Source organism: Cryptomeria japonica, chromosome 9, assembly GCF_030272615.1.
Source record: "Cryptomeria japonica chromosome 9, Sugi_1.0, whole genome shotgun sequence".
In the NCBI taxonomy this organism is placed as follows: Eukaryota; Viridiplantae; Streptophyta; class Pinopsida; order Cupressales; family Cupressaceae; genus Cryptomeria; species Cryptomeria japonica.
The window spans coordinates 573,105,705-573,132,572 of NC_081413.1; positions in this window are offsets into that span (position 1 = coordinate 573,105,705).

Below are 26,868 nucleotides of genomic sequence, written 5' to 3' on the forward strand. Positions count from 1 at the left end.
GAGGCACCTGCTCCCGGATCGGCAGGAGGGTCCTGTCCCGCTGGCCCTGTCACTCCACGGCTCTCCGATCGTGTCCCGGCAGTTCGAGATCGACTCGATCTCGACTGCGCAAAGCTCTCTACACGCCGCTCTCTGGGAACCGCCTCCTCATAGTACTGCCTGTAATATGCAGCCTCCTGCACACTCCGTGTCAGCTCTCTCAGGGTGTCTCTCAAGGGACCACCCGCCGCAGCTCTCTGTACGGTCGCCAAGGCCTCCTCTGCTCGCCCCCGCCGCTCCATCTCGGTATCTCTCTCAGTGATCAACTGAGAGATCTGCCTCTGATAAGTCAAAATATGTGCCTGCAGCTGCTGCACAGTGATCTGAAGAGTCCGGATCTGGGCGTCCTCTGCGTGTCCCGGCACTCGAACCTGTAGTGGTACCTGTGCTGGTGCCACTCCCCCCACTCGGCCTGTCCTGGGTACGGGAGGTGGAAGAATATCTATCCTCCTCCTCTGCACTGGTCTCCCCACCTCCTCCTCTCCTCCTCCTACTGCCGCTAATACCTCTGTAACTCTGTCCTCTCTACCAGCCCCAATGGCCAATCCTCCCCTCCCTCTCTCAATCCGGCCCAGCCGTACTGCCCTCTGCACACCTCTCCCTCTCCTCCTCCCTCTATCTCCTCTATCTCCCCCATCATCTCCATCATCCCCCTCATCTCCCCCGTCTCCCTCCTCTCCATCTGAATCAAAAACCGGTCTCATCTCCTCTGGATCTGAGATCCTCGCAACCGCCCGAGCAACAAATAAACGAGCGAACTCGTCAGTCATACCGGCATCCTGTATCTCTGGGGCATAGTCCCAGATCTGCCCGGCCAAACCAGTAAACTCCTCAATCGCAACGGCACTGTCAATAGTCGGCCCCAAATCGGCCACATCCTGCTGCCGCCGTGCATATAAGCACGTCCCCTGTGGAACACCCTGCTGCCTCCCGAACTGCCTCAAAACTCGGGTAACCAAAAACTGCTCAATGACGAACGGGGTCCTCCCAATCAAATGCCTCGTCATAAAAATGAATGGCATCTCCATCCCATCCTCAGCCCATACCTCGCAGCCTGTGTACGGTCTCCAGGTGACCGTATCTATGTCATCAAAAACCTTCCTCCAGTGCTCTAGTTTGCCCAGCTTACGTTGGACAACTAGGCCTCTATAACCATATGCATAAGCTACCCCCACGGGCCTATCCCTGTCTACCAGTGGCCTCGCTGCTGGAATGTGCTCCCAGCACCATACCTATAAGAGTGTCACCCCTGCTGATAAACTCCCATATCCGAGGTATACCACCTCATGTAGGCTCCTGTAGAGGTGGGCCAGCATCGCTGACCCCCATGCAAATCTCCGGCCCTGTGTGACCATCTGCTCCAGAACCAGCCCCCATCCCACTGAAAATCCCTTTGACCTGCGATCAGGACAAAGGAATCCTCCAATAAATCCTGCCAATACAGATGGCAGCGGTGCATAATCCAGATCCAGGAACTCCTGCCACGGGATCTCATACCCACAGACGCTCTCATCATGAAAAATCCGGCGCAGTGCCTCTGTGCCACCCTCCTCTGTCTGCTCATAGGGCAATATAGCCCCTACCACAGGAATACGCAGGATACGATAGCAGTCCTCTGGTGTCACGGTCATCTCCCCAGTAGCAAAATGGAAGGTGTTCGTGTCACTATGCCACCTCTCTGCCAGTGCTGTCAAGAGTCCCCGGTTCACAGTGAACCGAGGCATATCTAAAAGTGAGGTCAATCCACACCTCTCAATAATGTCCAGGTCTGCCTGTGATAGACGTGGTATCAGTGTCCATGGTCTCGGGAATCTCTCCCTCGACTGCACGATCCCCAATCGCTCCTGTCAATAAACAAAACATATCCAATATCAGATTCCACTTCAACAACAAGATATCAAAATAAAACTTACATCAACAACATGCCACAAATTTGCTCATCTACATCAAGTTCAAAAACCTATCATTTCATATCAACTTGTAAAACAACTCAAGTTCTCAAAAACCATATCAAAACTTGTAAAACAACTCAAGTACCACAATCACATAAACTTGTAAAACAACTCAAGTTTCCCACCCGTATCAGCTTGTAAAACAACTCAAGTTTCCAACCCATATCGGCTTGTAAAACAACTCAGGCTTCCATACACATTTGAACTTAAAAAACAGATAACACAAATAATCATGTTCTGATCCACACAAACAGCTTGATATCTATACATAACTTGGAAACATTCAAATCAAAACAAGTTATACAAATACTCATATTGGATACGTACAACAAAAACACGACAGACACGCAAAAACACAACTTTTCCAATTCGGCCAAAAACACAAATTTTTCATGCATGCGCTAAAACAGACCTTAAATGCGCTAAAACAGACCCATGCGCTCAGCTGCTTGTCCTACGCGCTAACCTATCTCTCTTATGCGCTAGATTCCATCCATGCGCTATCCTTTTCTACCTGTGCGCTATCCAATTTATCCTATGCGCTAGACTCTGTTCACGCGCTACTTTTTTCCTCCCATGCGCTACCTAAACTAACCTATGCGCTAGAATATTTCTACGCGCTAACCTATCCTCTCTAAGCGCTCTCCTTTTCATCCTATGCGCTAGACTAGTTCTACGCGCTAAATCCCTCTGCCTAAGCGCTACCTTTTCAGCCCTATGCGCTCGGTTATGCCTACGCGCTAAACCTCCTGTTTGATGCGAACTTCTATGCTTCCTATGCGCTGTGTTCTTCTAAACGCGCTATCCTGTTCTTCTAAACGCGCTACTATACACATTACCTGCGCTATTCTACATAGACGCGCTAACCTAAACGACCTATGCGCTATCAAAATCATTTCGGACGCAGCAATTAAAATGGCTTCTATGCGCTACTTCACATTGCGTATGCGCTACTATGCGCCTTAGACGTGCTAAAACGATGAGTCCGAACTTTAAAATTCAAAAAACAGCTAAAAACGACAAAATAAAAAAATCAAAAGGGGGTCAAAAACGTTGACTTACTGGTGGTCCACGCGCGGCTGGTCTCCGGTACCTCCGAACGCGCTCGAAACGGTGTCTGTGATACGGAATAGGCATTTTCTCTCCAGAGCAAATTCTCTTTTCTTCAAAGTCAACAAGCACAAATGAATTCAAATCAAGCCCTTTTCCCCTTTTATAGGAGGAAAATGAAATTAGGGTTAACTAACTGGGCCTGTAATACGGTCGTGGTCTCCCCTATACTAACACATTTGTAATTTATCGGGAGATGAATCAATTTACACACTAACTACACGCATGAAATCCTACACATCATACGAACGTCATCAATTTAAATCAGAAATTTTCCAACCAAAAAATTATTGATTCATCTCCCGAGGGGGCATCACATCAAATATCGAATCTGGGGCATCACATCAAATCTGGGGCATGACTTGCAAATCAAAGAGCGACACAAAAATTGCATTTGATCATAAAAACACAAAAACACATCATTTTCTTTGAATTAACATGTGCACACACGTCACTTCAAAGAGGGGCAAAATGTAGACGTATAAAAATGACCACATTCCTAAATGAATATTTTATGTTCATTTTTCTATTTGATTAAATCCAATTTAATTAAATTATCCACATTCTTCTATTTAATTAAGTAAATCACTTGATTAAATTCACTATACCATTTAAAGAATAAATCATTTTATTCAATTAAATCCCCCTAGCCATTTTTAATTAAATTCAAATTTAATTAAATAGTTATCCTAAATTGAATAAATCAAATTTATTTAATTACAACCAAATTGAATGAAAATCAAATAATTCAATTAAATCCTATTATCCCCCATCCACTTGCAAAATCCCAAACCCCTTCCTAATCCCTTCTAGAATCTTCTAACCAATTCTAATTAACCTAAACCCTCTCTAAACTTTGTCACATCCCTAAGCAAAGGGAGGTCACTTCTCAAATGGCCCAAAGTCTTGGATAACCATTGAAGGTTTTCAACCTTCAACCACCAAAAACCCTAAAGTCTTTGAAAACCATTGAAGGCTTCCAACCTTCAACCACTTAATCCCCAAAGTCTCCAATAACCATTAATGGTTATTTCAAACCCTCCCACATGGTTAAAACATTTGTTTTGACTCAACCTCTATCCAACCCAAGGGTCTCATCAGGTTATTAATGCTTTGACCATGATTATCTCTTAATCATTTGCACAAAGGTTTATCCTTGGATTAGATCCTAATTCAGTGGGTAAACCTAACTTAGACTTGACCCTTAGCCTTTAGATAACCATGAGGTCTCCTCAGGCCTTTAATGCCTCCAACCTCTTCTTTCAACCCAATCCTGTGTGGACATTTGTCACCATTTCATTGGTGCCAATTGTGCACATGGATCCCCAACTTTCAAACCTGGCCCTTGATTAAACCTTTCAATCCTGACCATCCATTGCCCTGTTTGTGCTATAAATAGAGCTCTCATTCCTCCATTCTTAACAATCATCTTTCAAATTTGAAGCATCACACTTATGCTCAAATTGTTTCAAGCTTTCATATCATCTTATGCTCATCATTTAGCCTCTTTTAGATCAGAATTAATCATGAACATGCATGCTAAAGTAGTTTATTTATCATTTTAGCTCAATCATAGATTAAATATAGTGTGCTAGGATAATCTCCATACTAACCTCGTCATCTTATCATTCAGTTTGTTGCATTTCTAGCATCTCATCTAGCTTAACATTCATCTCATATTAAGATCAGTTAAAAATCTCTCTCGTTCTCATATTTGCCATCCCTAAACCATTTTGCTCAGTGATCTGAGAGCAAAACATTGGTTTGAGGGACATTGTGAGATAGAGAACCATGGGACCCTCCTTGGGAAGCTGAGTAACGCATCGTTACTCCATAGCTTGCATCAAGAAGTCCTGTGTGTGTGTGGATTGGTATTTCTCGTAATTTTCACATTTTAAGTTTTATTCACCCACTTTTCCCACATACAAATAGTATAAGCCTTTTGTGGATGGTACAATTAAGAAACATGCCATCACCTACACCAATTATGCTCGATTGACTGAACTACAACCCTTTGGTTGTTAATAATATTTAAAGGAATGAATTAATAATATTGAAAGGAATGAATTACTTCTCAAAATAAAATTGTTGGATTATTGAATTAATATATATAATAGTAAGCTTTCTATATTCATAAAATATTTTCATTTAATTTTGAGTCTTTTGTGGATGGTATAATCGAGAAACATACCATCACCCTCACCAATTGTGCTCAACCAATTGAGCTACAACCCTTTGGTTGTAAGTATTTTTCAAAATAAATAAGTACTTGTCAAAATAGAATTGTTGAACTAAATGAATTAGTATACATGGCAATACGTTTTGTATATTTATAATAAAAAAAAAATTTGTTTTAACATATGTATATTCGAACAAGATTCATACATAAGCAAGACATACTCAACTGGGTACAATGACCAAGAGAACGGTAAAAAGTGTGTTTGAGATCATTGTCTTCATTGAGGTGTGGTCACCAAGAGATCACCGCAAATATGTCAATGCAACTTTTGTTGCAAAGTTGTAAAAAGTGTGTTATTTTTGTTTCAATGTTAGTTAATACTCAAATATTGGTTATGGACATTGGAGGGTTGATGAGACACATAAATATCCTTGTTTCATTGACCATAGGATCGGTTGTTGGAGGTATCGAAGGAAAAGTCAATAAAATTTGGAGATTTTCTGCAATTTTCACTATTTTTTCAGAACGTTAAAGTCCATTTTCCATCATTTTTTGTTGTGAAATTATTTTTGTTGGTATTATAAACCTATTTGAAATGAGATAAAAATTCTTCCCTGAACTTTTGTCTTTGGTTTGATTTAATTTCATTTTGATTTGAGCAAGTTATCATAGTTTTTCTAAAAACTGTCATAAACCCTTGTTAGAGTATCTAGTCATAAAAATAAATCTATAAATCATATCCCCACTAGTGAAAATTAACCCCAATGGGTGGGAACATGTATATTGGTATTATCTTTCATGTTTTCATGCTTTTTAGGTCTCCAAGATTCATTGGCACGTGCAAATAGTGACTGTTGGTATGATATTGGTCATGTATCAGACCTAGTGCAGCATCGAGGGCAGATTTGAAGTTGTAAGTGCAAGATAGACCCCCTTGGTGTTTGGAGGAAGGTAGTGAGGGGTGCAGAGGGTTAGTGCAGACCCTTTACAAGCTATTGTGGCCCTTGGGTAGGGAAAACCATCAAGAATTTTATGACTGTCCCTAGATAGTGTGTGGTTGTCCTAGTGAATAAATGAAGACTGAGATTTGGGGAGTATGATGAAATGAATAATCTTATTATGTGGTGGAAATTTGAGATAGGGTTTTAGTGATCCTTGGAAACTTTTAAATGGGTTTGGAGGTAGGGAATAAGTGGAAACAAATCATATCTTGTCGATTATCCTAATTGACTTGGCTGTCACAGTCATTGTTGTCAATCATTTGTATGTTGCAAATGGGGTTCACATAAAAGTCTTTTATTATTTAGAGACTAGTATAAATGGTGTGTCAACCTTGTGAAATTTTCTCCTAACAAAGCCTAAGGATTTTAGGGCTTTAGGAAATATTTTGTGGTGTCTTTTGTCCATCAAATGGGCAGTATAGTTTGGTAGGGATTGATTTGTGTCAAGTAAGAGCAAGTGAGAACTTTGGGATTACAAAGTTGATTTTGTGGCATTCTCTCATATTCTCAAAACAATGTAATCAACATATCCAAGGTGATATCCAAGGTGATATCCAAGGTGATATCCAAGGTCCAAGGGATTTCCAAACCTATGTGCGAGGGTTCAAACTTGTAGCGGTTCAGGATGGAGACTAATAAGTATGCCCTAGTGAGTTATTGTGTATGTTGAGTTTTCCATTATGACATACCCCCTACCTTGGCATCCTGCTATCATGGTTATGCTAGTTTGAAGAGCAACCCACATTTCAAGCATTCAAGAAAACATCAAGAAACAATTGAGAAATCTATGGTCTTTGCTATGGTATTAATTTTTATCATTTGATTTTATGCATAGGTCTTAGACTTTATTGGATGAGTGTGAATGTGAATTTGGATCTTGCATTACACTTTTTCCCGCTTTATTTAGATTCACAACAATACAGCAGAGAGAAGAGTTGTCTATGAGCCTTTGTAAAGGGCCTCAGATGCCTTCTCAAGTAGAGGGACATCATGAGCAACATCAAGGTCAACTTCATCATCATGATTAGCTGTGTGAGTACTAAATGTGTCATGGATCAATGTATTTGTACCATCATCTTCAATTATGTTTTCTGGATCATGATCGCCATCTTCCATGGGATCATTATCTTCAGCTTTGATATTCACACCTCCATGTTTGTCCACTTCAAAAACCATATTCTTCGAGTTGTGTTGATCCATACCATGTGCTTTGGGGTGCTCGACCTATATAAAATTGATAAACATAAATAAACCATGATCATGATCTCATCATCACATGATTTATTATGTATATAAATTTTTAAAATGATATAATGAAAAACTTACCAATGGATGATAATCATGTCCACCTTCAACGTGACCATGCAGCCTACAATGTTTCTTCATTGTTTTGATTAGAAGTCTTCTAGTCTTTAACCCCTTACAAATTTTGTAGGGACAATAACATTTTCCATCACCTTTTATTTTCAAGTTAGACAACAATCTAGCAATTGTCTCCTTATTTTGTTATTCGATGATATTGTCTGACATGGTCTTTCTTCACAGGCAAGAAAATCAAGCTATAGAACTAGTTATATAGAAGTTGAAATGTTAGTTATGAAATCACGTTTCAGTATAATATACCAAATTAAATTACTTGAAAATAGAAATTATCATCATTGAACCAAAACCATTTCTCTTCTTTTTCATCTCAAAACATATCTAATGGATTTGTGATATGCAATCCTTGTATAATATATTAAGTTGACTAATGTCTAATTGGGGTAATCCATGAGTGTCTAATGTAAATTCAGTATCCTAAACATTGGAGAGACCTTATCTAGCTTTCCTAATCAATGTGGTTGTTGTCCTAATATGAAATACTGAGTTCTACCCTTGCCTCTGCATCAAACTTCTCACATCATGTTTCTTCAAGAAAACACACTAATATGAATTGAGCCAGCACCATGAGGATAGAGTCAAGTATCATGGCAACTAATCATAATACGTGAAGATGGGGCTCACACATAAATGTTGGCTCTCAACAATACCACACTTCCAAAATTGTCAATCTCAAGACTTCTCCTATTGGGTGAGCACTCATTGATGGCCACAAGGCCAAATCAATGTATGTAGGCTTTGAACTCCTAACTCTAGGATAGGAGGACCCTATACAAGGTCTATGAACACTCACTTGGTATCACAATAGAAAAAGCCTTCCTCTAGACCTTTTTTTGCAACGCACACATCAATATTGGTAATAATTGTTATGATGGATGGTCTATTAGGATGGTAAATAAAATGCTTATTCTTTTTCCACGCTTTGAAACTACAACAAGGTATTTGACTTGGCAGGGTCCCCACACATCACTTCAACAACAAACATTAGGCAATTCAACCTTTTGCCTTCTCAATGCATTGTTTTTGTCTTTCACTAGTTTTCTCCGTTTGATACATAAGGATATCAGACCTTTCATGGCATCATCACACGCACCTTCCAATATGTAGTCCTTTCATATTTTAGGTGCCTACACACTATATTGTTGTTAAGTATTGATGTAGTCTTAAGACATCTCATGAATCCATTACATGTCCACACAAGGGTTTACAAACACAAATCCATCAAAACAAAAACAATATCACTAGTAAAACTATGATTGTGACAATCAATTCCCTTAGGACAGTCATAGAAATTTAATCTATTTCATTTGATTTTGATCGACAAACCCTTTCGAAGGTTGCATAGGGTCCACTCACCCCTCTCTCTATCATCAACCACTTCAAAATACCAATCGCTTGGTCTTCCCACAAAATTCTTCCCTGATATGATACATAGCATGAAAAAAGGTCTTCCCACACATTTGGGTGAATATATATATGCATGGGACACCAAACTATATATTATTTACTCCTCTCGGTAAACACTAGGTAAGGTTTTGACATTTTTTGGAAAAACTATGATATCTAATTTAAAACACAATGAAATTCATTTCCACAAAAATAAAAAATGAAGTTAACTCACTTCTCTACTACATCCAATTGACTTCCCATCAAATTATGATGATTTTCACAATGAAAAATGAAGAGAATCAGACCGAAATGTCAAAAAATGCACATAAAACCCCAATTTCATTAAGAAAAACTCTTGGATGGCATGCCAAAGGCCTATTTATTCCCATCCAAGTGGGTTACAACCTCAAACCACCATAAACTAACTTTCCAACCATATTTTTAAGAAGTTTCTACAAGAAATGCAAAAGTTGTCATGGCAATATGACAACTTTTTTCCCAATGGACCTCAAACTTTCACAATTAGGTCTCTATTTATTGTTAGAATGTGACCTATGACTAAGTATTAGAGGATCTTACTAACTTGGGTATCATGCTTTTATGTGTCTCTAACATGACTCCTAGTAACTATATAAGGATCTTACTAGTCCTAGATCTATGCCTTGTGTTTTTGATATGGTTCATAGTGAGAATATATGAATCTTACTAGTTCTAAATGTCATAACTTTGTGTTTTGCATGCTCCATGTGTGTTACCAATGTTACTCATATTACTCAATATTGTAGATTGACAATGTCATAAGTCATGGGAGCTACCACCTTTCCAAACTTGTAGTCATCTTGACTCTTCAATATCTTAGTGAAAGAATATTTGGTTTCTCCATATTTTCCCAAGAGTACATGAGCATAATTCCATACTCTTGCTAAGAGGGGGCTAAATATTGCATCATAAGTTGTATCTCTTTAAAAATATACACTAGGTTTGGACTTTATTTAAGTGGTCATGCCTTATTTATGCCTAATTGTACTTAGGTTTGACAATGTTTCCATAAATTTGGTTCATTCCCTTATTCATGATGTTCCTCATGGCTTATTTTTATAGGACTGGGGTCTTGGGAACCCTTATTCATGGAAATTGGACCTAAAATTTGAAATATGAATGTTGGATTCACAAATAGTAGGAATTTCCTCTCCAAATTTGGACTTTTGCAAAGTTCAATTTGAAAAGGTGCAAGGACCATCCATATAAGGTTCATCTTGAAAATTAAATGATAATACCATCCATGCATATTAAATGATATAGTCAAGTAATAAAGAAGGAAAACCATTTCCTGAAGTTGTCAAATGATTTTAAAGATGCACAACAGTCCACTACATGCAATTCACTAAAAAAGAAAATAAGGTATGCTACAAGATAGTGGGTAAGATGCAAGGAATGAAGTTAAATAGACAAAGAAAAACCATGAATATTACCAAGTCAAAAGGAGTAGCTATGACCTCTTAGGTGTTTTTTCACTTCCATAAATTAGACTTCTTAAGGATAGAAACACATGTAGATAGTAGTATGAAGTCTTTTTGACGATTTTTGAAGTAGTTGAAGGAATGGCTTATTTTAGTTATATCTAACCTAAGACAATTTCAACTCAAAGTAAGGAATAAAAGCATATGTCCTATAAGTTTGGGAAGCTAATTGAGTAGCTGGATAAGGTAGAGCATGACTATAGGGTAGTCTTGAGACTCTTTTAACTCAATTAGAACATGTACCAAGTATCTAGGACCTTACAAAGCCAATTCAACCATATTTCAAGTGAAAATGCAACAAAAGGAGTAAAAGCTTTGAATACACCTCAAAAACCACTCCTAGGTGGCCAAGTAGGTGGAAGTAGTCTTTTCCAACATTTTTTTTCATCATAGATGCAGCCCTATATTCTCTTTATTATTTGAGATGAGATATAGGACTCCTAGGGCTTAGTTTATCTTAGTTCTTTAAATTCTATGCCAAGTGTTGTAACTAAAAAAATTCTTACAGCAAGAGATATTATTTAATATCATTTAAGGTTGCAGTAGTGCAAGGAACATCAATATGAAAAGAGAAGGGATGAAGAAGTCAGGGACCTTGAAATTATATATCAAAACTATGATACAACTAGCTGGGATAGAATTTCCCCCTCATTGGGATAGCCATTTGACTCCTATTAGGATAGCTGACCAAAGCCAAAGAAGGTGGATAAAGACAAGGGCAAGAAGAAGGTTAATGAAGAGGGAGATGTTGAAGAGGAAGAAAAGAACCAGAAAGATCAACAAAAAGAAAATGAAGAAGATTAAGATGTGTATGTTGGCATTTCAAAAGAAAGGAGATTGTTAGCATTTCATAAGGATATTGAGAAGGTTGTTGGAGATTATTGATATAACTGAAGAAGGCTGATTACTATCTTTATAACATTATTTTGTCATTGATGTCAAGAGATTGATTTTTTGATTCAGTATGATGTTGCCATATCTTAAGAAGTATATTTTGATTAGTATTAAGTGGTCGGTAAGTGACACAAAAAGAATGTGATGAATAAGGGGAGAAATAAGTTATTCAATGGGCAACTACTACCGAGTTAGACAATGATGAGATCATGATGTTTAGATTGTTTTTATATCCTACAAATGTTGTTGATTGTAAGGTTAATACTATACTATGTCTCCGAGCAACGAACCTAGTCAGTAAACCTTAAGGTTATTGATATCGGTTAATGAAGGCAGAATGTCTACCGAGTGAAGTTCAGTATTTACCGAGTTGCAACCGAGTTATGACAGATCGTATTGGAGGAATACAAGCATTATTTAATGAAGGATAATGATGAGCTAGAGTTGATTAAATGATTGGTATGTCGTGCATGAAGTTTGTTAAGGATCTATGGCAATGGAAGATCGGGAGGAAGATCTACAGCTTAGATTGAACCGCAATAACCTAGCACAAGTTCCAAGAAAGGAATCCAAGTCCCTAGACAAGGTAAAACATTTTCAGATCGAAGGATACATTGAACTTGGTCAAGTTTGAAGATCTGATGGCTAAGATTGATCATGGGAAATGTGATCAAGGAGATTAAGCAATTAGAATTGTTTATAAATAAGGAATTGTTGATAAACAATGTATGTGGGCAAGTGTAAGCATAGGGATGCTACATAGTGATTACCGAACATAGAATCTTGAAGACCTATTTTGAATAATAGAGTAAGGAGCCTAGCAGAGGAACAAGATAAGTCCTATGACAAGATTGTTTTGAGAAAATAAGAATCTGCTTTAGCATTTCAAATGTGAAGTTGCAGAGATATTTATTACTGTTTTTTATTTTGTAAGTGACAGGAAATCTCTTAACTGAGTGGATCTAACAGTCTTATTTGTAAATCCTCTAGCAAGGTAACATTCTAAATGAGTGTTTGAAATCCTTTGACAAGGTCACTTCTAACAAAGTGAAGATCCTAAGAGATCTGAGGGAAATCCCTTAACCGTGTCACATCTAACAGGCTTTGCTTTTAACCAAGCATACTCTACAAGAGTATATTTCTTAGTGGGTCTGAAATCCCACAGTGGTTTTTCCCTATTTGGGTTTCCACGTTAAATCTGGTGTTATATGTGTTATGATGATTATGTGTTTATGAGTTAGCATGTTTAGCAATTTTTGGTTATATTGCTGAAGTTTAAGTTACCGAGGTTGAATCTGTTGAATATATTGAAGATTAAGTTTGTATGATTCACCCCCCCCTCTCATCTTGTTAGCTATTGGCATCAGAACTTTACAATTGGTATTAGAGCTTTGGACTCCGAAAGAAAAGTTTAAAGGTACTTGAGGCAAAGATCGGAAGATGTATAAAAGGGATGCACCAAAGCTGAACAAGTCAAGTTTCTCCATATGGCAGAAAAGGATGAAGCTACATTTATTAGGAATTGGAGAATATGCAACATATTATTTGGAGAATGATTACATACCACCAAGCACCAACCCGATGACCTTGGAAGAGATAAAGGCAAAGCAAGAACATATTCAAGCTATGATTGAAATAACATCAGCACTGAATGACTCAGAGTTTAATGATCTAGAAGGCTGCAATGATGCAAAAGCAATGTGGACCAAGCTTATATCTGTGTATGGTGGTGATGAACACGTCCAAAGAGAAAAAGTAGATAGTCTAAGAGGACAACTTGAATCCATGAGAATGAATGAAGGAGAAAACATAACACAATACAGTACAAGATTAAAGGAGATTGTCAATCAAATTAAAGGAGCAGGAGGAACTATTGAAGAAAAGGATGTAACAAGTAAGTTGCTTAGAACACTTCTACCAACTTATGCCATTCAAGTCTCTGCAATCAATGAATTGAGGTCTGTACCTAACATGCCAGTTTCTTTGGATGCTACTATTGGTAAGCTACATGCATTTGAGTTAAGTAATTTTGATAACAGTGGGTCTTCAGTAAATAGAGTAGAATCTGCATTCAGTTCTTTTCATATTGGTGAATCTGATGATTGCAATGATAGAATGAGTAAGTACTCTGAAGGGAATCACAGTGGAGCAAGTGAAAGATTTCATAAGAACATGGAAGAAGTGCACAAACTATATGAGGAAATCAAGAAGCAAGAAGAGTTTGAAGCATTATTAGCCAGAAGGTTACCGAGAGGCAAAGGAAAGTATAAAGGAAAGCTACCTTTGAAAAGTTTCAATTGTGATAAAATAGAACATATGGCTTCTAACTGTCCTGACAGAGAATCTAGTGAAAGGAGAGAATACTGAGATAACAAGCAGAAAGACAACCAATACAAAGGACACTGAGACTTCAGAAGAAGAGATAGAAAGACATGCTTAATAGCTGATGAAGAATCCAATGATGATAAATCTGATGAAACTAATATAGAGGAAGTTATTTATGTGGCTATTAAATATGGATTAGATGAAGAAAGGTATGAAGAAAAATCCCTAATATCTCACATAAATAATAATGATTCTTGGATCATCGACAGTGGATGGTCACATCACATGACAAGTGATAAACACAAGTTTGTTAAATTAGAAGACTATGATGGAGGTTATGTAAGATTTGGTAATGATGCACCATGTCTAGTGAAAGGTAAAGGATCTATAACACTTCTTGACAATGCTAAATGTGATGATGTATACTAGGTTGAAGGTTTGAAATACAATTTGTTGAGTGTAGCATAGCTAAACAATACAAGATACCGAATAGAATTTCATAAAGGAATTGTTAAAGTTCATGACAAGCATGGAAAGTTAGCTGCTACCGGGACACAAACAAAAGGTAATATATTTCATCTTGACTCAACTCAGAACAAGTGTCTTTATGCTAAGATAGATGATACCTGGTTATGGCATAAAAGGTTTTGTCATTTAAATTTTGATAATCTAATCAAAATAAATAAGAAGCACCGAGTAAGAGGTCTACCAAGTCTGGAAAAACCTGAGAATGCTATGTGTTGAGGATGCCAGATGGGTAAGATGACAAGATCAGGCTTTACAAGTAAGTCCTACACTTCTAAAGGAATTTTAGACCTAGTACACACTAATCTTTGTGGTCCCATGAAAGTTCAAAGTTATTATGGTGATAAATATTTCATATTATTTGTGAATGATTACTCAAGGGTGATGTCAGTTATGTTTTTAAAAGAAAAATCAGAAGCTTTTCAAATGTTTAAATGGTACAAGGCAAGAGTTGAAAATGAAACAGGAAGACAACTAAAATGTCTTAGATCTGATAGAGGAGGAGAGTTCACTTGTAATGAATTTAACTTATTCTGCAATGATCATGGTATAAAAAGGCAAGTATCTGCACCAAGAACACCACAGCAAAATGGGATAGCCGAGAGAAGAAATAGATCAATTATGGATTGTGCCAGAACCCTGATGATAGAAAAGAGGGTACCTCAAACATTTTGGAGAGAAGCAATCAGCACTGCAGTTTACACCCTGAACTGAGTTCAACTGAAGAAAGGAACTATGAAGACACCATATGAGATCTGGTATGACAAGAAACCTAATGTAAGTTATTTTAAAATCTTTGGAAGTAAATGCTATGTTCACAAAGATGACAGAAATGGAAAGTTTGATCAGAAAAGTGAAGAAGGAACATTTCTTGGTTATTCTTCTAGAAGTAAAGCATTTAAATGTCTGATCAAATCATCTAACAAAATAGTAGAAAGTGCAAATGTGAAAATTGATGAATTTGCAGAAAGAAATTCCAAAGAACCAGAAGATTATGAAGAATTTGTTTATGTTCAACTGAGAAGTCCTACCGAGAAAGTTGTTGAAGAAAATGAAGATAATGTCCAGTTACCGAGTGATGAAGAAGATCATACAGAGCCTACCGAGCCTATATTAGCCAAATATGTCAGAAGACATCATGCAGCAAGTCAGATTATTGGAGATAAGGATGATCCAGTGATGACAAGGAACAAACTGAGACAGAACACGTGTCTGATATCTGAATTTGAACTGAGAATAGTAAAAGAGGCATTTAACAGTGAAGATTGGGTAAATGCTATGATAGAAGAGATTGATCAAATCAAGAAGAATGACACATGGACACTGATCCCAAGATCGAAGGACAAAAATGTAATCAGTATAGTGGATTTTTAGAAACAAGCTAAATGAAAAAGGTGAGGTCATTCGAAACAAAGCAAGACTAGTTTGCAAAGGTTACACTCAAGAAGAAGGAATAGATTATGGTGAGAATTTTGCACCTGTGGCTAGAATTGAGGGAGTAAGAACATTGTTGGCATATGCTGCTTTCAAAAATTTCAAGGTATATCAAATGGATGTTAAATCTGCATTTTTGAATGGTATACTAGAAGAAGAAGTTTACATTGAACAACCTGAAGGATTTGTTGAAGACAAGAGTAAAGATTAGGTATGTAAATTGAACAAAGCTTTATATGGTCTTAAACAAGCACCTAGAGCATGGTATGAGAGACTGCACTCTTACTTCATCAAGATTGGTTTTATAAGGACAAGTGAAAACAACAATATGTACATGAAGAATGATGAGGACAATGGAATACTGATCTCAACCATATTTGTTCATGACATTATATTTTGTGGAAATGACTCTCTATGCAAAAACTTTGGTAATGAAATGTGCAAAGAATTTGAGATGTCACTAATCAGTGAGATAAAGTATTTTATAGGTTTACAGATACTGAAAATGAAAGATGAGATTTTTATTACTCAATCCAAGTACATAAAGGAAATCTTGAAGAAATTTGGAATGGAGGATTCTAAACCTGTAAGTACTCGTATGACTACCAACTGTAAACTATCAAAGAATGATGAATCTACATCTATTGATGAGACACTTTACCGATCTATGATTAGAAAGTTAAAATATGTTGTGCATAGTAGACCGGATATAGCACATGCAGTAGGTATTGTTGCAAGATTTTTTGCAGCTCCCAAGGAAACCCATATGACAGCAATCAAGAGAATTTTCAAATACCTGAGAAGCACTGAAGATTATAGCTTAGTATATGAAAAGAGAAATGATTTTGATTTAAAATTTTATACTGATGCTGATTGGGCAGGGAACATTGATGACTAGAAAAGCACAAGTGGTGGAGCTTTCTTCTTAGGAAACAAACTACTAAGTTGGCTTAGCAAGAAACAAGGATGCATTTCATAGTCAACAGCTGAAGCTGAATATGTCGTTGCAGCATTGAATTGTACCAATATAGCATGGATCGAGCAACTGTTGGAAGGTATAAATGAGAAGGTTACCGAGCTAGTAACTATATTCTGTGATAATACGAATGCCATTAACATTTCAAAGAATCTGGTACTGCACTCTAAGACAAAGTTTATCTCTATAAAGTATCATTATCTCAGAGAAGAAGTTCAAGAGAAGAAAGTTGTGCTGGAATATATCAGTTCAAAGAAGCAAATAGCAGACATCTTTACAAAGCCATTGCCAAGGGACACTTTTGAGTATCTCAGAAGCAAGCTAGGGGTCCTACCCCTATCTTCTACTCACTGACAGAGTTCGGTGAAAGCATCAATTCGATGAATCTACAGAATATTATGTGTGGATTGATGTTGATTTACACACTTTAGAAGGTTTTCTAAAGGTGTGCAGGAAATAGTGAATAGAGACAAGTTGCTCTGATCGAGATTGAAATGATACATGTGTAACACAGCCAAAGCAAGCACTTCACAGTAGAAGAGTTCATGATTTAGTTCTTTTACTATTTGGCATTGTTGTCAAAGGGGGAGAAGACTAAATAGTAAAGTCCTAAATGATGAAAATAAGAGAAGACTAATGACAGGGGGAGAAGATTACTGAAAAAGGGAGAAGACTAAATGCAAGACAATAGCTCAAAAGACTAATGAAAGAGGGAGAAAGCCTAGAAGACTTCAAACGATTTTTAACAACTCAAGGATAACAGGAGAAGTCTAACAATAATCTGAATCCGAATCAATTTGAATATCTTGTTGGTATTACCATTTGATTGTTGGTTTTACCATCAATGCCAAAGGGGGAGATTGTTGGCATTTCAATAGAAAGGAGATTGTTGGCATTTCATAAGGATATTGAGAAGGTTGTTGAAGATTATTCATATAACTAAAGAAGGATGATTACTATCTTTATAACATTATTTTGTCATTGATGTCAAGAAATTGATTTTCTGATTCAGTATGATGTTGCCATATCTTAAGAAGTATGTTTTGATTACTATTAAGTGGTCGATAAGTGACATAGAAAGAATATGATGAATAAGGGGAGAAATAAGTTATTCAATGGGCAACTACTATTGAGTTAGACAATGATAAGATCATGACGTTTAGATTGTTTTTATATCCTACAAATGTTATTGATTGTAAGGTTAATACTATACTATGTCACCAAGCAAGGAACCTAGTCGGTAAACCCTAAGGTTATCGATATTGGTTAATGAAGGCAGAATGTCTACCGACTGAAGTTCAGTATTTACCGAGTTGCAAACAAGTTATGATAGATTGCATTGGATGAATACAAGCATTATTTAATGAAGGACAATGATGAGCTAGAGTTGATTAAATGATTGGTATGTCGTGCATGAGGTTTGTTAAGGATCTATGGCAATGGAAGATCAGAAGGAAGATCTACAGCTCAGATTGAACCGCAATAACCTAGCACAAGTTCCAAGAAAGGAATGCAAGTCCCTAGGCAAGGTAAAACATTTTTAGATCGAAGGATACATTGAACCTAGTCAAGTTTGAAGATCTGATGGCTAAGATTGATCATGGGAAATGTGATCAAGGAGATTAAGTGGTTAGAATTGTTTATAAATAAAGAATTGTTGATAAACAATGTATGCAGGCAAGTGTAAGCACAAGGATGCTACATAGTGATTACTGAGCATAGAAGCTTGAAGACCTATTTTGAAGAACAAAGTAAGGAGCCCAACAGAGGGACAAGATAAGTCCTATGACAAGATTGTTTTGAGCAAATAAGAATCTTCTTTAGCATTTCAGATGTGAAGTTGCAGAGATATTTATTACTGTTGTTTATTTTGTAAGTGACAGGAAATCTCTTAACCAAGTGGACCTAACAGTTTTATTTGTAAATCCTCTAGCAAGGTAACATTCTAAATGAGTGTTTGAAATCCTTTGACAAGGTCACTTTTAACAAAGTGAAGATCCTAACAGATCTGAGGGAAATCCCTTAACCGGGTCACATCTAGCAATGTGTTTTTAATCTTTAATAGGATTTGCTTTTAACCGAGCATACTCTAGAAGAGTATATTTCTTAGTGGGTCCAAAATCCCACGATGGTTTTTCCCTATTTGGGTTTCCACATTAAATCTGGTGTTATATGTGTTATGATGATTATGTGTTTATGAGTTAGCATGTTTCGTAGTTTTTGATTATATTGCTGAAGTTTAAGTTACTGAGGTTGAATCTGTTGAATATATTGAATATTAAGTTTGTATGATTCACCCCCCCCTCTCATCTTGTTAGCTATTGGCATCAGAACTTTACAGTGTAACCTAGTTTTGTGTTTTATCTAGTTTTGGACTTGAAAATTATTTATGCCTTGATAATATTTTATGTTTCATGGCTCATGGAAACTCCCAACAGTTAGAAGATCATCAAACCAAACAATAAATACTTGATAAGGCATTGAATGTAAACCAGATTGATTAATTAATACTATTTGGTATAAATTCCCTTGTATATAATAGAATGGATGTTGGATTAATGAATATACTTCTACACAGTAATTATTGAGAAATACATTGTTGGCGGTTCCGTTATTACCCAATCTAGTATCGATCTCATCTTGTTGGGGAAGAATCTTGCGATCAAACCACAAGGTCTCACTGCCGATTAGTCTACTGTTACCAGGGTTCACCCTCTAATTTGTGAAATTTTGCAACTTATTTATTTTATGCTAAGTGTATCTCTGATAGTTTTCCCCTTTCATACAATTGAATACTTCCAACCATGGTAGAAGGGAAGTAGGGTTGCAAGAGTGGTACGGTGATGGTTCTGTGTGGGCAAAGGGTTACAAAGTGTACTACCCTTGGGCGTAGAGGAGATTGGCTTCTACGGAAACCTATTGTAACCTCTTTTCCCTATCATGGTAAACATTTAAATATGAAATTCCAAAATTCCTCATCCAAACATTATGCAAATCCAAAATTCCTCATGCAAATATTAAGCAAATATTATGCAAATCCAAAATTCCTCAAATGTGAAGATTCAATGAATGAAGGTGAAGATTAAACAATTTTGCATATTATGCAAATCTTAAATGAAAGTGAAGCTCACCAATTACTCATATTATCCAAATCCAAAATGAAGGTAAAGATCCTACCTCGAATGGTGAGTGTGTCGTTTTATCCTGCCAGGGGTTGAGATCGACGCAGAAGCCTACGCGGGATTGAATGCAACACAAATGACTTGCCCTCTTTTTTCTTTTTTTTTTAAGTAATGCCCATTGCCATCAAAAATTTGACAAATGCGGGCACTTTTTCAAAAAAAAATCAAATTTGGTCACAATATACCTTCTCTGTCGGAAACCTTTGTCGGAATTCTAGACCAAATGTTTTAGTGATAGCTGACAAAAGGACTCATGGGTTTTTAGTTGGATGGGGTTGAGTGATCCATGATATGATTGTGCACAGACATATGCTTGCATGGGGTCTCTGTCTACTTGCCACTCTTTATTACTAGATGCATGAGATTGTTTACTTGAGATAGAGATCCATCGGTTGTGGTGCCACTTTACTCCAAGTTTGGTCTTGGGAGTATATTGCTATCTCTCGACTAGTTATTCATTTCGATCTTGAGGATGAGCATCCTTATGCTTATAGATACACTCCAAGGATCAAACATGGGGGTTGGGGGAATACCTTGTACCAGAGGCATCAACTCGATATCTTACAACATTTCACTTGGAGACCTTATTTGGATTGTGTCGGTTAGGTAGACAATGCTCAACACTTACCATTGTGTAGGAAACAGAGGTATCTCATTAGACACGTCATGGACATGCAACAAATTATTGATATGTGTCTCCCAGGCCAGGTTCTCTGACAGTTTGGGGAGGTGCAGAGTATTCCAGATGTTACAACATATATCACTTGAGTTTCTTGTGAGGTTGGTGATTGGGGGCTTGTATACAACCTTATTTTGTTGTTGTTGTTGAGTTCGATTCTCTTCATCCACTTCAGTGGGGTTGGGCAATGAGGGTAGTAGATCCAGGGACTACTCCACAATTTGATGTTTGGTGGACAAGACATAGGCTTGTGCCATTGACTAATTTGACTATTCCAATCTCACCATAGCAAATTCAACACTGAAGACCACAGGATGGGAGAGGTGGAGGGAGAGGAGCAGGAGGAGATGGAGGAGGAGGTGGGATTATAGCTATTGCTACTATAGAAGGAGAGGAGGAAGGGGGGACAAGTGACAGGATGAGTGAGAGGAGGTAGACATCGATGGTGACATTGAGTCGAGAATTGGAAAGGATGATGATGATTCATCCTCAGGATCATCTAGCAGTGGGGATTTAGGTGATGAGAGCTCTCATGATACTGATATGCTAGAGCTTGAGGATGTTCCTATTGCAGAGGTAGGTGGGAATGGTGGATAGGGTCAGAAGGGTGATGATGAGGATCCACAATTACTTAGAGAGATTTGCAGTTTGGAGGATGCCCTAGCCATAGAGCGACAGAGGCATAAGAGTGATCAAGATTCTTTTTAGAGGGATTATGCAACACTAGCTACAGAGAGGGATCAGATTGTTGCTGAGAGAGACCATCTCTAGATAGAGTGGGATGATGCAGTTAGGAGATCTTAGTTGGTACATGATGCATATGATTAGTACAAGTCATCAGATATTGGTATGTTAACACATGATGATTACCTCATACATTTAGTCTAGGAGCATTTATATTGGCAATGAGAGTATGAGAGAGATATTCATAAGGGTCAGAGAGTATCAAGATACAATGCTTATACATTTGGGAGGAGATCTAGCTAGCAGATCTACTACTCTATAGACTAGCAGTGCGGGTGTCATGGGTCCACCTTGGGCATCCTTAGGACATCCTAGAGAAGGATCTAGTAGATAGGATCCACCTATTGATAGAGGCAATGTTGGTTGAGACACTTATTGATGATTTTATTTGATCCTTTGGTCATGATATATGATTGTATTCTAACACATTATCATTTTTTAGATATATATGATGTCGTATGTAAAATTCATCATTATTCAATTAGAATCAAAGGGAAATCATGAATCCCTATCTAACCAAATAATCTTAAATAAACTAATGGAATAATGCAAAGAAAAGTAATAGGAATATAAAATATTCAATTAAGACTCCTAATTCCATGACTGCATATGGCTTCCATTGTTCTTCTCTTCTTCATGGTATGATGGCTCTCAGATATTATGCTGGCAACTTGCAAATGACACAAAGATTTGAAGTTTTTTATTCTTCTTGATTGTTCGTGATTGTTGAAAATGGAGATTAAATGCTAAATTTATAGATTATTGGAGAGGTGGAACAGAATGATCAAAAAGTGGAACTCGGGTGAGCTCGCATGTTGATTGATAGTTGAACTGTTGATTTGGAGGTGGAACATAATAGATTGAATAGTTAATTGACTGAGAAAAAATCTAATTGAAAGAATGGAAAAGAATGATTGGAGGATAATTGAAGAATGACAAAGAAATTTTTTTTTAGAAAAAGCTAATTAGAAGATAGAAAAATAATGATTCGAGGAAATTAAAGAAATGATGCAATTAATCAATTAAATGAAATAATCAATTAAAATAGATGGAATAGTTAACTGATTGAAAGCTTTTTGGAAAAAAAACAAAGTGGAAGATAGAAATAGGAATTGAAAAGATAGTTGAATTAATTAATTTTAGCATGTGCTTGCACTTTGACTTTGATTTTCAATTTAATCTATGCATGAGATTTAATTCAATTTGTTATTTGAATATATTTAGAACTTGACTTTGGTGTTCAATTTGATTTTTTAAATCATGCACATGTATTTAAATTTGGAAGAAATTAGAATTAGAATTAGAATTTGGAGAGTTAATGAAATTAGATGAAATTAGAAGAATTTGAATTTGGAGAATTAATGAAATTAGAAGAGTTAATTAGCTAATTAAATAATTTAAAGAAACTATTTAATTATTTAGAAATTGAATTTAATTAAATAATAAAGATTATTTAAATTAAAGAATTAAAATCACTATTAACTAAATTATAAATATTTAATTAATATTTAGAAGAGGGTTAATGATTAATTGATTAGAAATAAAAATTGAGAATGAATTTATTTAAACAATAAAGATTATTTAAATTGAAAGATTAAGATCACAATTAATTAAATAATAAATATTTAATTAACATTAGAAAATGGTTTAGATGATTAAATGATGATAGAACTGAATTTGAATAATTAGTAAGATGATGAGGAAATATGAATTTAGAAGAACAAGATTAATTAAATTAATTAAATAATTAGAGGAATTTAATCAATTAGAGGAATAATTAGTACATGATCAATGAGACATTTTTAGGTGTCTACATTTGTCCCTCTTTGAGACAAAGTTGAAAGGACATTGTTTCAAAGAATGCGAAAAATTTCTACCCTCGTATGCCCGGGTGACACTTAGGGTGTAAATATGCCCCCTTGGAAAAAGTGGTCAATTTTTTTTGAAACTGAGACCATTTTTTGATATCATGCTAGTGAGCAATTGTGTGAAGTTCCATGCTATTTTGAGTCTGTTTGACTATCCTACAAGTGAGAAAACCCTAATTTTGAGCTATAAATAGTGATTTTGACCTTTCATTTGCTCATTTGCATTGTTTTGAGTTCGTGGAGATCATTGCAAGTTGAGTTTATTTTTGTGAGTGTTTGATCATCATGGCTAGCATTAGGGCACAACAACACTTGTTTGAGCAAGTATGCTCCTATCAAAGACCACCAGGGATGTGCAACATGGTATGTATCCAACCTTTTGCTCAATTTTTTGTCTGTTTTTCTCATTTTTTCCATTTTTTTCCAGAGCTTTGATTTCTTAAGCTTTATGCATACACATGTCAATTTTCATTCATTAGCCTTAACTGTGACGCATTAGCCATAACTGTACCACAATAGTATAAGTGTTACACATAGGTATTAAGTGTTACGCATTAGACTGTTTGATTATGCATTAGTTTGCATTGTAACACATGAGTAATAAATGTTACACATTCACTTTAAGTGTACCACATTCACTTTAAATGACACACATTTATTGTAAAGAATTGTTTTCTTGGCATGTGTATAATGAATTTTCATTGCATTGTATGTTATCTGATATTTTCATCATTTTTAGTGCGCAGGAGAATATTGCAATGTTATACTACCAACAGAGTAGACCTAGTGGTCTTGATCTTCGAGATCAGTTACTTGATGAGGAGGTTGTTCACATCCAACATCTAGGATTGTATCATGTATTACATTTATCAAATATTATGGCCAACATAGCCTTGATCACTGTATTAGTTGAGCAGTGGCATTTTGAGACATGTACATTCCATCTTCCTACTAGTGAGGCGTCCATTACTTTAGAGGATGTTTGGCAAATACTTCATATTCCCATTCATGAAGATAGAGTTCTATATGATCACAATGATGGTATTGCAGGACTATGTGACCTTTTTGAGCGTGATGAGTAGGATTTACAGATCAGTGGTCATTATGATATACCATAGGCTCGTTTAGACTAAAATGATCTTACTATAGTATTGTGCAGTATTGTAGGTGGTTTTCTTATCCCTAATAGGAGAGGTCATGGATTTCCAGTTGGATGGGACAAAGTACTCCATGATATGATTGTTCATCGGTGTGTGTATGCTTGGGGTCCATGTCTTTTAACGATGGTTTATTACCAGATGCACACCATTGTTTACTTGAGATACAGACCTGTCAGTTGTGGTATTACATTTCTCTAGACTTGGGCTTGGGAGCACATTTCTATCTCAAGGTCAATTATTCATGTTGACTTGTAGCCTGAGAAGCCATATGCTTATAGACAAACACCCAGTATTAGACACAGGGGTTTGGGTAGCACATTGTATTGGCATTATTAGCTTGACATATTACAACATTTCATTTGGAGACCTCACTTGGATTGCCCTGGTTGGGCAGATGATGCTCAACATTTACCATTTTGTAGACAATAGAGATATCTCATTGGGAGGACTATGGAGACATAGAGGATCATTGAGATGTACCTATCAGAACAGGTACATAGTTTGGAGAGGTACGGGGAGTACCTACTGTCACAACTTATTTTTCTCGTGTTACTCGTGAGGTTACAAATTGGGGTGCTTGTATATAGTCATGTGTGGCTCATGCAAAGTTTGATACACTTTAGGTATTATAGTGTTGGCAAATGCACACTCCAATGAGACATTATAGGTGATTGAAGGTTTTGTCATTGATGGCAACCTTACAATCCTATGACACCGGCAAGGTAATCCACCGGCACTAGCAAGGTCAGACTCTACACTAGCACACAGACCACCGACATCGGCAGTGAAAGGAAGCATACCGACACAGAGGCCAACAAGAATTTTGTTTGTAATATATTTTGTTATTTATTGTAAAATCATTGTAAGCCGACTTGGCCAGTTGTAAAATAACTCATATATATAAGAGATCATTATAGAACATTTTTGTAAGCATGGAGGAATGTGATTATGCAAAATAAGGCAGACCTATTATGTGAATTATAGGTTAAGGGTTTATGTAAGAAGCAAAGCTATAAACCAGTACTGGATCTAACATAGTAGATGCTATTTTGAAGCAATACAAGACATTAGATTTATATAATCCATTTTGTAAGTCAGTGAGTCTTCCCATTTTGTAATTGAGCAGTGAGCTCTAGGCACTTGGCCTTCCTGCATGTGCAGGCCCCTCTTATGGTAGTAATATTCTCTTATTGGCCAGTAAGTGAATATTGTGGGTCACAAATCCCAGTGAGGTTTTTCCCACACCAGGTTTTCTCATTAAACTATTGTGTTATGGTGTGTTTTTCATGTGGTTGTTGTTATCTCTATTTATTGCATTACTTTTTGTTTACCAGTATACAGTATTAGTATGTTCTACATGTTTTAAGTTAAGAAATTGCTTTAACCAGTTAGATATTGATTCACCCCCCCCCTCTCAGTATATGTGGGAACCCTAACAATTGGTATCAAAGCTTGGTCCTCTATTTTCAAAAGTCTAATAGCTTGAGGAAGATCTTGACACCGGTAGAGATGGAAAACTTGATGAAGCAATTAGAAGCAGCTCTCTTAGACTATGATATAGAAAAATTGAAAAATATCAAACTTGAAGATGATCTAAAGGTTGCACGGGATATTATTCAAGCACTTCAAGAAAATCTTACCATTGCAAGAAACAAGAGAAGAGAACTTTGTGAAAAGATGCAAAATGAAAACGATGAAAAGGAAACTCTTAGTAATCTGATAAGCAAGCTGAAACAAGAGAACATAACAACAAAGAATGAGATGCAGGATATGACTATGAGATTTTGTAAGGAAATTGAAGATAGAAAGAAGAATGAAGAAGATTTGACTAGAAGACTAAGTGATGTTGCAAATGAGAACACCAGACTTAGCTATGAAAATGATTTGTTGAAAACAGATCTGATGCATACATAGAATGACTCAAATGAACTTATGAGATAGAAAGAAATCTTAGAAAGAGAAATGGATACTGCAAATCAGCACAAAGAAAAATTCAAGAAAAGCTCAGAAGAACTTTGTAACTTGTTGAAGAATCAGAAACCTAATGATGACACTTGTGGACTTAGCTTTGAAGCTGGTGAAAGCTCTGGTACTGCAAACACACAAGATCATGGCAAATCTGTAAGACAACCTACTGCTTATAAATTTAATGGCAAATGCTTTAACTGTAACAAGTATGGTCATAGAGAAAATCAATGTAGATTGAGAAATTATTAGAATACCAATACACCCACCGGTCAAAATTCAAAATGCAAAAAAGTTGGTCATAATTTTGAAAATTGCAGAATGAATGTGAGATGTTATGTTTGTGGAAGATTTGGACACTTATCTAATCAATATAGAATACAAACCGGCATAGGATATGGGAAAGCTATTCAGAAAAATAATGTGACTTGTTATGCTTGTAACAAGATTGGACATATTGCAAAATTTTGTAGAAGCAAGTCCTCACTGGTAAATAACAAAGGTCCTAGTTTGAAAGGTAAAGAAAAAGTTGAAGAAGTTAAGCAA